Source organism: Macaca thibetana, chromosome 2 (assembly GCF_024542745.1).
Source record: "Macaca thibetana thibetana isolate TM-01 chromosome 2, ASM2454274v1, whole genome shotgun sequence".
Classification (NCBI taxonomy): domain Eukaryota; kingdom Metazoa; phylum Chordata; class Mammalia; order Primates; family Cercopithecidae; genus Macaca; species Macaca thibetana.
Genome location: NC_065579.1, coordinates 57714158 through 57728148, shown reverse-complemented (window position 1 = coordinate 57728148; position 13991 = coordinate 57714158). Strand labels below are relative to the sequence as shown.

The window sequence follows — 13991 nt, the reverse complement described above, 5'->3', positions numbered from 1 at the left end:
GTGTTTTCACTCCCACAAATAAGCATATGGAGCTTGACTAGCGCCCTGGAAAGCATCTCAACGGGAATTTATTCATTTACTTATTTTCCTACAGAGTCTGGCGCTGTCGCCCAGGCTGGAGTGCAGTGGTGTGATCTGGACCCACTGCAACCTCTGCCTCCTGGGTTCAAGCGATTCGCCTGCCTCAGCCTCCTGAGCAGCTGGAAATACAGGCACGCACCACCACACCCAGCTTATTTTGTGTGTGTGTGTGTGTGTGTGTGTGTGTGTGTGTACTTTTAGTTTTGGGGTTTCTCCATGTTGGCCAGGCTGGTCTCGAACTCCTGGCCTCAAGTGATCCGCACACCTCGGTCTCCCAAAGTGCTGGAATTACGGGTTTTAGCTACCATGCCTGGCGGTGAGGACATTTTAAAGGAAAAAAAAAAAGGGCGGGGGGGAGGGGAGAGGATTTACTTAGAATGTATGACAAAAGAAAAAAAAATGCCTACTTAAAGTTATTTTTAGACTCTGACTTTCAGCTGATAGTCCACAGTATGGATTGTTAACTGTTTTCCCAGAACAAATCTTTTTTTCTTTTTCTCTTTTCTTTCTGTTTTGTTTTGTTTTTAGATGAGAGTCTTACTGCATTGCCCAGGCTGGTCTCTAACTCTGGGCTCAAGCAATCCTTCAGCCTCAACCTCTTGAGTAGCTTGGATTACAGGCTTGTACTACCCACACCTGCCTTACAATATCTTGATTTCATTCAAGTTCATTAGAAACTTAGGGGTTTTTATTTTTGTTGTTGTTTGTTTGTTTTTAAATCAAGAATGCTAAATCTCCTCCCAGAAGTTTATGCAAGTTTGAGATAAAATTTTTAAGGGATCTAATAAAGAGTCTTCAAGTATTTACAGTAAGTAAATTTAGAAAACTGAGGCTTACTGAGTTGGTCCAAGATCACTCGGTTTGGCTACTTATAGGAATGGAGGAAAAGTAGTCCTCCTGGTGACCACACATAAGTTATTAAGAATGGAAATGCATTGGTTCTAGCAATATGCAGAATAGATCCTTAAAAACCACCAGTGTGACACAAATGCTTGATGAAGTTTTTTTAAGTCCTTTCAAAATGCAATAGTGCCTTTTTATACGCACCATTGAGCCAGGAGGCAAGTAAAGGAAAACCTTAGAAGCCAAAAACAAAGGGAGCTGTCAGAGGCATTTGGACCAGAGCAACTTCATCTTGAATAGGGGCTAGGTAAAATAAGGCTGAGACCTGCTGGACTGAACTCCCAGGAGGTGAGACATTCTTAGTCATAGGATGAGATAGAAGGTTGGTTGGCACAAGATATAGGTCATAAAGACGGTGCTGATAAAACAGGATACTGTAAAGAAGTCAGTCAAAACCCACCAAAACCAAGATGGCCACGAAAGTGACCACTGGTGGTCCTTACTGCTCATTATTTGTGAATTATAATGTATTACCATGCTAAAAGACACTACCACCAGTGCCATGACCATTTACATATGCCATAGCAACATCCAGAAGTTAACCTACATAGTCTAAAAAGGGGAGGGGATCCTCAGTTCCAGGAAATCTCTGCCCCTTTCCCTGAAAACTCATGAATAATCTACCTCTTGTTTGGCACACAATGAAGAAATAACTGTAAGTATACTCAGTCAAATGGCCTATGCTGCTGCTCTGCCTATAGAGTAGCCATTCTTTATTCCTTTACTTTCCTAATAAACTTGATTTCACTTTGCGGATTCATCCTGAATTCTTTCTTGCAAGAGGTCCAAGAACCCTCTTTTGGGGGATCAAGATGTCTTTCCTGTAACACAGACAAAAAAATCAAGAAGGATATGGATGTCCTGGTAGTATCTATCCATTTCAGGAGGCCTCACTGGACTTAAGTGACCGAGAGCTTTCACTTTAACAGAACTTGCAAGTGCCGAGGGACTTCATACAAAGCCTAGTTCAGAGTAAAGTGAAAAGGTGGGCTAACAAAAAATGAAACTCAGCCCCAACTCCCACTCCGCACCCCTACTCTCCCACAAGAAACATAAATATATTTGCTTTTTTCAGTCCTGATTCAGGCTGGTAAACTTACAACAAAAATTTTCTGTAAGAATTCATGATTCAGCTAGACTTCAGATGGATGCAGGGCTAGAATTTATACTAATTGTGTAGCCTGAGTATTTCCAAGTTAAAGATTTATGGTAAAACAGTCCCAGCTAGACTGTTCGAAATAAAAACTGAAAAACTTACCACAACTGACTCTAACCAAAAGAACTTCTTGAGAATGAATTTATGAAGCAAAGTAATAGTTTATGGAAGATCTGATATGCGAGAAAGAATGATAAGCAAAGAATATAGTAACAACATAAATAAATCTAAGCAAACATTAACAAAAATTAAAAAATGGTGATAAAAAAGATCAACTAAAAAACCAGACAACAGGGGTGTGTAAGTTGGGAGAGTTTAATTACAATTAAAGCACTCGAAAGTCTTTACTCAATCAAGCCTGATGATGTGCACCTGTAGTCCTAGCTACTCAGGAGGCTGAGGCAGGAAAAGCACTTGAGCCCAAGTTTGAGACCAGCCTGAGCAACATAGTGAGACACTGGCTAAATAAATAAAATGAAGTCCTTACTTACATTGTTGGAAAGAAGGATAATGATATTGATTAATTGTATACTTTAGACTTCATTAGGTTAATTATGTATGTAAAAAGTACTAATATAACCACTAAAAAGATAAAAATATAGTGCATGAGGTCAAGTTTTGCAGAAAGAAAAAACAAAAGTAAACATAAGTCAATCTAAAGGAGGACAGAAAAAGAAAAAGCATTAGAGAAGAAAATATAGGAAGTATAACATAAAATGCTAGAAATAAATCAAAATATATTAATTGCAATGAATATAATTGAACCAAATTCTCCAGTTAGAAGACAGATTGGCATAAAACAAACAAATGAACAAAATCCAGCTGCTTCTGTTTGAAAGAGACACATCTAAAACATAAGGCTATAGAATAGTTGAAAGTAAAATAATGTAAAAAATACATCAAACAAATATAACTGAAGGATTGCTGGTATAGCAAGATTGTAATAAAACTAAAATTTTACCAAAAAAAGAGAGCAATCAATTCAGCAGGATGATAAAATTCTAAGCTTGATTACATTTAGTAGCATAAATTTTAAGTATATATTACAAAAATAATATAAGAATTAAAAGGGTAAAATCACCAATGTTACTGGGTGATTTTAATACACTTTTCTCAATATTTGATAAATCAAGTGCACAAATCAGTAAGGATATAGAAGATCTGGATAACAATATTAAAAGATAATCCAATAGAAATATATAGAATATTTCACTTAAGAATTGGAGACTATACATTTTTTAAGCACCTATGAAATATTTATAAACATTGATTATATGCCAAACTATTAAATAAGCTTCAGTGAATCTTGAAGACTTTTCATAACACATTTTTGGACCTTAACATGATTAAATAAAATAAAACCACATATACATCTAGAAATTGTTTAACAATGCACACAAACACCTTAAAATAACGCATAAATTGGCCAGGCGTGGTAGCTCATGCCTGTATTCCCAGCACTTTGGGAAGCCGAGGCGGGAGGATCCCCTGAGGTCAGGAGTTTGAGACCAGCCTGGCCAACATGGAGAAACCACCCCCTCTACTAAAAATACAAAAATTTGATGGGTGTGGTGGCACGTGCCTGTAATCCTAGCTACTCGGGAGGCTGAGGCAGGAGAATCACTTGAATGAGGGAAGCAGAGATTGCAGTGAGCCGAGATCACACCACTGCACTCCAGCCTGGGTCACAGAGTACGACTCTGGAAAAAAAAAAAAAAAAGAAAGGAGGGAGGGAAGGAGGAAGGAAGAAGGAAGGAAGGAAGGAAGGAAGGAAGGAAGGAAGGAAGGAAGGAAGGAAGGAAGGAAGGAAGGAAGGAAGGAAGGAAGGAAGGAAGGAAGGAAGGAAGGAAGGAAGGAAGAAAACACACACACACATAAAGAGCAAGAGCAAATCATGATTGAAGTGAAGAAACCTATAACTGAATGCAATAAAAATATTTCTTAACAATATATGTCAATCGAGGTATCTATCAATAGCAGAAAATCTGTAGCCTTAAATAATTTTATTTTAGAGGGAAAAAGCTAAAATTTAATGAGGTGAGCATATAACTTGGAAAGTTAGAAAAAGAAAATAACAAATCCTAAGAAAGTGAACTGAATGCAGTAGTACATAAAAATGACCAAAGATAGCTTTCTTTTACTTTCAATATTAAAATTAAATATGAGTTCAATAGTAAGTATTGGGTTAGAAGGCCTGGATGGTGTAGTTGGAAAAAGAGAGAGAGAGAGAAGAAAAGGAAGGAGAGATGAAGGGAAGTGAATAGAAAAGAAGACAGAACTAATTAAATAATGGTAAATTATGTAGTGCGATTATCAATACTGGAAAATCAAAGTAATCTATAAAATTTTACTCATATTTATAAGAGAGTAATATGATTGCTGGATATAAGATGAATATTAAAAAATTAATTGCATTTTTACAAGAGAAACAAATGAGAAAACATAACCTTAGAAGACCCATCTACAGTCCTATAGGTAGACAGATAAACAGGCATTGATATAAATATATAGATATATCCTAAATGAGGGGTTGTAAAAAAAAAAGGGAAGAAAAGAATATGCAACAGAGACCTAAATCATCCTTAGAGCCTAAAATATTTATTATCTGGCTTGATACAGAGCAAGTTTCACTGCCTTTGTGCTAGCCAATGCTCAGAATCCTACTGAAAAGACAGCGAATAATTGGTTTTGCTCTTTACAGGGACACTGTTTTTTTTTTTTTTTTTCCCTCTTTTGGCAGATTGTACAAATTCATACTCTTTTCTAAAATTAATGCCATTGTGTGTTATTATTACCCACTACTGTTGTTTAAAACATTCTATTTACAGCAAACTAATGTGAGGTACAAGGCTTAGTAGACTTTATGCACTGACTAGTGTCTAAATTGATATTCTTATTAGTGGTATATAAGAAGTCAGGTGAATAAGACTTGGTTTTATTTGGAGTTCTAGCTGGCATTTACTTATTAATTCATGAGACTGTGCATCTCCTGTGCTGTGGTCATTTCTATTTATTCTTCATTTTAATGCCTGTTTGTTCTTAAAAATGTAACATTATTTTTAGCTTGTAGGCTCTGAAAGGGGCCACTGACCACTGTTGGATTTGGCTGACTGGTTGTAGTTTGCAGATTCCTGGTCAGTGGATCCTCCAGAGATTATGTGATTCTATTGGGATATGCACCTTTGGTTGACTTTTCATTGACCAAGCTATTCCACAACTTGGAAAAAGTTGTCCTTGTTGGAAATAGATAGTGATGAAAATGGATTAGTTTAGCAATTTGTAGAAAACACAACAATACAAATGATTCTTGTTTAAAATCATGAAAATGAACTTTTTCTGGGAGAGATCCTATTGATTTCCATGGAAACGATAACTCTAAACATTACATTTTATAGGCTAATAAAAGTTTTGATAGGCCAACATAGTTTTTAAAAAACTAAACTTTGGTAAACTTTCAGTAAACCATTTTAGAAAACATTTATATTATCCAGAATTGTTAAAGAAACACATGACTTACAGCCCAACAAATGTACCTTTAGGTGCACAGTCTCAGAAAAAAACCTGAAGATATGTGTAAGATTCTGTAGCAGTGTGGTCTATAATAATTTTCAAAAAAGTAGAAACAATACAAAAGTCCATTGATAAGAGAATGGATAGATAATGGTAATACATTCATAAAATAGAATACTACACAGAATACAAAATAACCAACTGCCCTAAACAAACCAACAAACCAACCAACCAAACAAACAAACCAACTGCAGCTAAACTACACAGAATACAAAATAACCAGTTGCAGCTAAACAAATGAGAAAAATAATGTTGAATGAAAAAGCAAGAAAACTCTGTGTAGACTATTAACAGATACAAAGAAAACAGAAGATGTAATGATTATGTAATCAGGGAATCCACAGTTTAGTGGGTAAGAAAAATGCAAACAAGCATTTACAGTAGATTTGCATGTGATAGAAAAGTGTTTACTCTTTTTGGCGTGGTGGAATTTTGTGCAATGGAGCAATAAGGTCGGAGTGTCCGTTATAATGCCTATGTTGCATTGATGGGAATGAGAGGATGGGAAAGGATGGAGGCAAGGAGATCTGTTAAAGGGCTTGGACAGTGATTCTTATGAGAGATGTTTTAAAAATAAATAAGTGATCTAAGGCAATTGGATAGATTTTTGAGGTAAATCCATAGGACTTAGCGACTTTTTCATATTGAAGGTAAAGAAGAAAGAATCCAGAATGACTACTATAGTATCAGGCAACTGGATAGATCTGCCACTTCACTGAGATAGGGAACATCTGATAGTGGTGGTGGTGAGTTGTGGCTAGGATGATGGACATCATGTTGAAATTGTAGCATTACTGTCATACAGTGGGATATTTGCTGCTCCTGACAATTTGGTAAAACATCTAAATATTTGTTACATGCCAAATGCAATAATTAATTGTGATGGTGGGACAAATACGACTCAGAAATATTATACCTTCAAATTTCATTCAAGAAAAAATACCCTATGATTACCAAACGATTATTTGAAAACAGTCACTCACTAAGCAGTTTTTCAAATGACTATAGCTGAGTGACTGAAAATTAAATTTCCAAACATGGAATTGGGCCTATTCCCTCTCTAAACTGTTCCATGTGCTGATGCAGTGGGGCATGAAAGTCCCTCCCAGACATGCTGCACATGCCACGCGTATGATGTGACTAAGCTCAGTTACAGAGATATGCTCATCCCCTCATGTCTCCAAGATGATTATGTGTTTCATCCCAGCAACACACTAAAATTCCTTTACTGGCAATACATAGAGAAAGGGGGAAGTAGGGTAGTTTCACAGCACAACTTGTGTGGACACTTTGCATTCACAAACCTGGAACCAATTCTGACCCGGAGGGAGGGCTGATTTTGAGCCTTTGGTTTACCTATCACCACATACCAAGGAACATGTGCATATGATTCATTCACATTAGACCTCTCTGATGCATTTCCTGTGGACAGCTGTGGCCCTGACTCTGGGGGCGAGAGCAGGGTATTGAATACTACACAGCAGCAGCCACAGGAATAAACCCAAACACCCCAGATTTTTCTCAGGGGGACAGCTGTCCAATTTTGGCATGATTAACCTTTAAATCTCTGGTTCTTTCTGACTCTGATGTTTGGCAGAGGTGCTGATTCCAAATAATCAAAACTAGGACAAGCAAGAAGAAGAAATGCGTCTTCTAAGCAACTCCTGAGTGGGAAAGTTTGTGTCTTAACTTGAAATAATCATATTCCAAATGTAATCAATTCCCAACTTCTCTTGAATCCATAATGTTTCCAGGAAAAGTGCCAGGTGAAACAGAAATATCTAAATGTTAGACTTTTATGTTCCGTGCTTTATTTATTTATGCTTTATACCACACCAATCCTTTTACAAAGATAAAGTTTATCTTGAACCCCATTATTCTTAATCTTTTTTATCAGCTGGTCATTCTTACCACAAGGATTCTTACCAATTCAGATTATTGCATTTACCTAGATCTTTTAAGTCCAAGCAAAAAGAACACTTTTAAAAACTCATCCTGATCTGTTTATGCAGATGTATGTACATAGTGGCTTCTGTTGTATGCTTTCATTACAATGTTTAAAATATCTCAATGCCAAGTCCTAAAGAAACGAACTGCTCCTTGTTACAAGATGCTTTTAGTGTAAGAAATCTTTTCAATTATAATGATTTAGGATGTTATTTCACAAAAGCGTATTCAATGCATATTAATGCACTGCAAATTTTAAAACTAGGCCAGAAAAATTAAAGAAATAAAAGCGTTGAGGGCCCATTTGACTAGTACAATGTTGTATATAATTGAAAAATAGCTCCAAAAACATTAAACAATGTGATTGTTTTGCTTTTGTCTCTATCACACTAACTGTATTCTTACAGGAGAGTTGTTGTCTGTTTGCCTTGTCCACCTGCCTTATCTAGTGGTTATTGGTAGAGGCAGCAGTTCCATTCCAAAGGGAAAACAATCTCTTCCTGTTCCCTGTGGTTATGCCCATTTCCTGTTGCTTCTGGAGCTGGGTAGGGGGGTAGTTCTCAATAAGGTCCTTCTGCTGACGTCAACCGACATCACAGGGACAAGGGTGAGGGAGTCACATTCTTGTTGAGTACTAGGGTATTAAAATAGCTGAAGGTAATGGAGCCTATTCCTAGTTCATTAATTTAATGGTATTGCTTTTTACCCATTTGAAACCCAGTGAGTTTCTTCCTGCTAAGGAATTCAGAGTGATATTAATTTATCCAGTCACTATTTAAATAGGTATTAATAACAGTAAGGAGGATTCTCCATAAAGTACAATGTTTCTTTTCCTGTAATATCACCAATAAATTGCTAAGGCCCAATTTCATATTATAGCAAGGAATGATATGAATAATAATATTTGAAGTTGTCTCAGAGAAAAAGGGCCAGGTTAGTGCTGTTCAATTACTGGTACGTTCATCTTCCCTCGAAGTCATTCACTTGTGAGCTCAGTCATTCCGGGCCTTAACAAACCTCTCTTAACTCTGAGTTGCCCCAAGCTGATCATTTCTTTCATCCTTCTCACTGAAAGCATCTTTAATTTTCTCCATTATTTCTAGCCTGATGACATTTCTTAATCTTTAATACATCTATTTCTTGAACTTTCAGTTCTTCTAGCTTCTACAACATTGTGCAGGTCTCTCCCTCCTCTTTGTCCTCCATCTGCCTACTAAATAAAGCATCTTTTCTTGTCCTTTCATCTCTCTCTTTCTAGGAATTCTTGCTTGACTGTTTTTATGCATATCATTATTTCAACTCTGATCTCATGGCAGACAGCTCCCAAACCTACAACAATTAGTCCAACGTATTCCCCACTTTTCCTTTCATTTGTAGAATACTTCACAAACCCATGCACTCATGAACTTATATACTTTACAGGCTCAGCCTTGTTCCAGTTCATCTAGGCTTGACACATCCCAGTGGCCTTTGATGAGTCCTTTATTACTCCCCAACAAACAATGAATTTACAAATGTCAGCGTTTTGATCTCCACAGGATCTCCTGAATCCTTTTCCCTACATTTTATTACCAAAGCCAACATTAGCCAGCAGAAATTCTATTCTCTTATTTTTCCTGGATTATTATACTAACATTTTGAACATTATCCTTAGAAAGACACTATTTCATCTTTTCTTTATCTCAATTCATTGTTCACATTATTTCCTGGTCAATTAAATAGAAACTCAGAATATTTTACTCACTCAGATGTTCAGAAACTGCAAAATTCTGTATTTTCAGATTTTATGCCGGCTAAGCCTAATTTAATAAAACTTGTGCTACTTTACATGTGCTAAGCCTGTTAGAATGGGAAATGTAGTTAAAAGTATAGAAACAAAAAAAAAAAAGTGGCTGATACTGTAAAACCAGTGACACCGTGTCAGACCAGCCTAAAATATTCAAGTTTTGGGAGGAATTATTTTGGCTTCAACAGTTATTAATGCATAATTGACATAACAATAAACTGCACATATTTAAGTGTATAATTTAATAAAATGTGACATTTATTATGCATACGCCTATGAAAGAGTCATCCCATTGAGATAATAAATTTATCCATCACCTTCCAAAAGTAACTCTTGTGCCTTGGTAATCTCTCTCTGCTGTCCTTCCCTACCTATCTCTTATTCTCAGGCAACCATTGATTGCCTCTCTGTTAGTATACCATTTGTATACTAGTTTGCATTTTCTAGAATTTTATATAGATGTAATTACACAGTATATACTATTTTTTGCCTTTTTACATTCAGCATAATTATGCTGATATTCATTCATGTAGTAGCAGTAGTTCATTCTTTTTTATTATTGAATAGTATTCCATTGAATGGATATACCTTAGTTTATCAATTCACTTGTTGATAGAAATTTGTATAATTTATAGCTTGGGGCCATTACAAATAAAGTTGCTACGTAAATTCATTTTTAAATCTTTATAGGAACATATGCTTTCACTTTTCCTAGGTAAATATCTAGGAGTGCAATAGCTGAATCATATGACAGTAAAGTTTAACTGTTTAACAGACTGCCAAACTATTTTCCAAAGCGGTTGTAGCATTTTTCACACCAGTACTGTATAAGCATTCCATTTGCCCCACATTCTTGTTAACACTTGGTACAGTCAATCTTTTTAGTTTTAGCCATTATAATTGGTGTATGATAGTGTATCGTGGTTTTAATTTGCATTTCCTTAATGACTAATGATGTCAAGTATCTTTTCATCTGTCTATTTGTTATCCATATATCTTGTTTGGTGAGTGTTTGAAAAGTATTTTAAAAGGAAAATAAGGGCCAGGCGCTGTGGCTCACGCCTGTAATCCCAGCACTTTGGGAGGCCGAGGTGGGCAGATCATGAAGTCAGGAGTTCAAGACCACCTGTTATCTCAACACTTTGGGAGGCCGAGGTGGGCAGATCACGAGGTCAGGAGTTCAAGACAGCCTGACCAACACGGTGAAACCCCGTCTCAACTAAAAATACAAAAATTAGCCAGACATGGTGGCACGCACCTGTAATTCCAGCTACTTGGGAGGCTGAGGCAGGAGAATTGCTTGAACCTGGGAGGAGGAGGTTGCAGTGAGCCAAGATCATACCATTGCACTCAAGACAGAGTAAGAATCGGTCTCAAAAAAAAAAAAAAAAAAAAGGAAAATAAATTGCAAAAGCTAACTCTGTTATATAAATTTTTAAAACATACAAAAGTCTCTCTATTTTATCTTTGAATGAGAGTTTTTTTTTTTTTTTTTTTTTTCAAATTGCCCATGTTTTCTTCCAAATAATTGTTGGAATAATAACTACAAATAAAGTCTCTGGGAGAATCATTTGCAAGCACAAGGAAAGCATAGCTTTCTTCAACATTATCTACATCCAGAAAATGCATTATATGAATCCAGCCTAAATATTCTGCCTTATTACTCATGGTTCCTCTATAGTCTCTAAATAAGTGAGTTCTAAAACATGCTATGAGTTCTAATGGTAGTAGGTGAGATGGTTGTAGGGGTATACAGAGTTATTATATAAGGATAAATCTCACTATAAGAATGGTATTCTATTTTGACTTCTCTTTAGATTCATTTTCTTATGTAAAGAAAAAAGTCTCAACTTGGAAATTATGTTTGTGTAACATCTCTGTGATAATAGTTGATCACTTTTCTCAACAGAGAGCAGTCCTTAGTCTCAAGTCTTCAGCAGTTGAGAGTACTAAGCTAGGATTTTTTGTTTGCATTTTTTCATTGTATTTACTTTTTTAGTAAGTGACATAGATTTTCAATCAGTCAGCCAGTGATAGCGAATAAAATGTCATTACACCATGTATTTTAGTTAAAGGAAATGAGTTAATTGATAGAAAACATATTAGATAAGTAATATTCTATTGATATTCAGATTCATCAAAAATTGTTACCGTAATATACAAATGACTCAATTTGGGGAAAAATTATTTAATGTTTAGCCCAATTATTTTCAAACTATACTTACTCCATGGAAAACTAGGGTTTACTAGGAGGTGCCTTCACCATTGGGTTGAGGAGATGGCAATGAGCAGGCAAGGAGAGAGTGAGCAAACAAGTTTAGGAAACCAGCCCTGGAATCAACTAGAGCAACTCATTACTTATTTATGGAAAACAGGAAACTTCAAAAAAAAAAAAAAAAAGAGGACAATAATCATGCATATTCACATGTATGATTATTTCCTTTTACTGTATATTCTTTCAATCTTTTTCTAAGCTCATACACATTTTTAAAATTAGATTGTCATAATGTTACATACTTAAAAAAATAGTACTATAACATGCTAATTTTCTATCATTAAGTGCTCTTTAAAAATTAATTTTTGGACTGTAGAATATTTATTTAACTGTAAACCTTAGCTTCACTTCTATATAAAATGAAAATTGGACTAGACGACATCTAGAATATTGTCCTAGTCTAACAGCCCTTTGCTCTGTTAAGTGAATAGCGAAACACTCCTGAATTTCTTAAATAATTAAATCCCTGTCCTACTCACCCTGAAAAGCAGTTCATGGAACTGACTATGTGAGAAGCAGCTCCACTGCACAGAAGCTACAACAATCTGGAACATCAGTGTATATCTCAACAACTTGAGCCCGTATTTGAAAGCACTGTCTTTTATGACCACAGTGTCATATTATGTATGAAATGCTTCTCCTAATTAGTCACCACCCTCTCGCTTTACCTCAGCTGGGCCTGCTCTGGAGGGTGACTGACCGCCTGTCTATTTCAGGCACCTCCCAGGGCTCCACATGAGTGTAAGTCATCTAACTCATGTTTTAAGTTAAGCAATCCAAAACTTAACCTTTGTGCTTGCTAAGAATCTATTATGCAACTGTTTTTGTTGCTATGTACTAGCAGATAAAGAGACAAAATTTCACTTTATTCATATAGATTTCAAGAAAAATTAAAGATAACTATAAGCTGCTATTTGTTGAAGGCTGAGTGTGACTATATCCTGTTCCACTTTTCTATAGCTGGTTTGCTGGGGGAGGTGTCCCCATTTGTCTTCATATCTGTAGGGTCTTTAGGACTTCAGGGAAGGGAAATTTATTCATTTCATTTCATAAATGTTTACTAAGTACATACATATGCTAGCCATTCTGGTAGGTCCTTAAGACATAGAGATAAATAGAATGCTGCCTTTTCTTAAGTCTTAGTCTAGTAAGGGAGAGAGGAAGAGAGAGAAACAGTAGCTACAACTATATGTGTCTTGATGAAAGAATGTCCAAAGTGGTAGGTTAAAAGAAAACACACACACATACACACACACACACAGACACACACACTTCAGAAATGAGACTGTCTTTGAGGAAACTGCCAAAGGATACTTTATTGGGTTGAATAGTGTCCTTGCAAAATTCGTGTCCTTCTTGGAATCATGTGATCTAATTTGGAAGCAGGATTGTCACAGATGGAATTATCTAAGAAAAGGTCATACTGGAGTAAGTTGGCCCTTATGCAGTATGACTGGTATCCTTGTAAGATGAAGAGAAGACACACAGAAACAGAGACACTATTTCTGTCAGGGAGAATATGGCCATGTGATAACAGAAGCAAAGATTGAGTGATGCACTTACAAGTCAAGCGACGCCAAAGGTTGATGACAAACACCGGAAGCCAGAAGAGTCAAGGAAGGTTTCTCCCTTAGAAAGTCTTAGAGAGAGCACAGTTCTGCCAGCACCTTAATTTCAGACTTCTAGTCTCTGGAATGGTAAGGCAATATATTTTTCTTGTTTTAAGCACCAGTTGCACTTTGTTGCAGCATCCCTGGAAAATTAATAACATATCTAGGAGCTCATTAAGTAGACCGAAGGGAAAGTTTTCCAAGTGAAGGTAACAGCATGTTCACAGGCATGAAGGAGTGAAAGAGTATTCAGAAGAGTCTCATCAACATAATTGAGTTACCTAAATACGACATGATATGTGCAGTTCAATAAATAACATATACACAAACAGTGTGTTATATTCCTCATTATTTCACACATTTCGTATATGTCTCAGAATCAACAAGAGAAATGAGACATAAACCTTTTTTCCTTAGCCTCACTTAATGAATCACCCAATCTCTGCCTTTGTGACTGCATGGCTGTCCTCTCTTGTGCCTTCATTATTGAATATTTTGCAAATCAGAGGGTTAGAACAGTGCATATATATATATATATATATAATATTATATATGTATAATTTTTTTGAGACAGAGTCTCACTCTGTTGCCCAGACTGAAGTGTATTAGCATGATCTCAGCTCACTGCAAACTCCACCTCCCGGATTCAAGCGATTCTCCTAT

At 36.1% G+C, this 13991-nt stretch overlaps 1 protein-coding gene across 1 annotated transcript in view; it reads right to left on the bottom strand.

The window, feature by feature from the left end:
* Positions 1-12387, bottom strand: part of MME (membrane metalloendopeptidase) — a 105660-nt gene extending 93273 nt beyond the window's left edge. The window contains exon 1 of the mRNA XM_050778238.1: positions 12198-12387. The gene's annotated coding sequence lies outside the window, so the exon portion shown is untranslated. The remainder of the gene's footprint in view (positions 1-12197) is intronic.
* Between the last annotated feature and the right edge of the window lie 1604 nt (positions 12388-13991).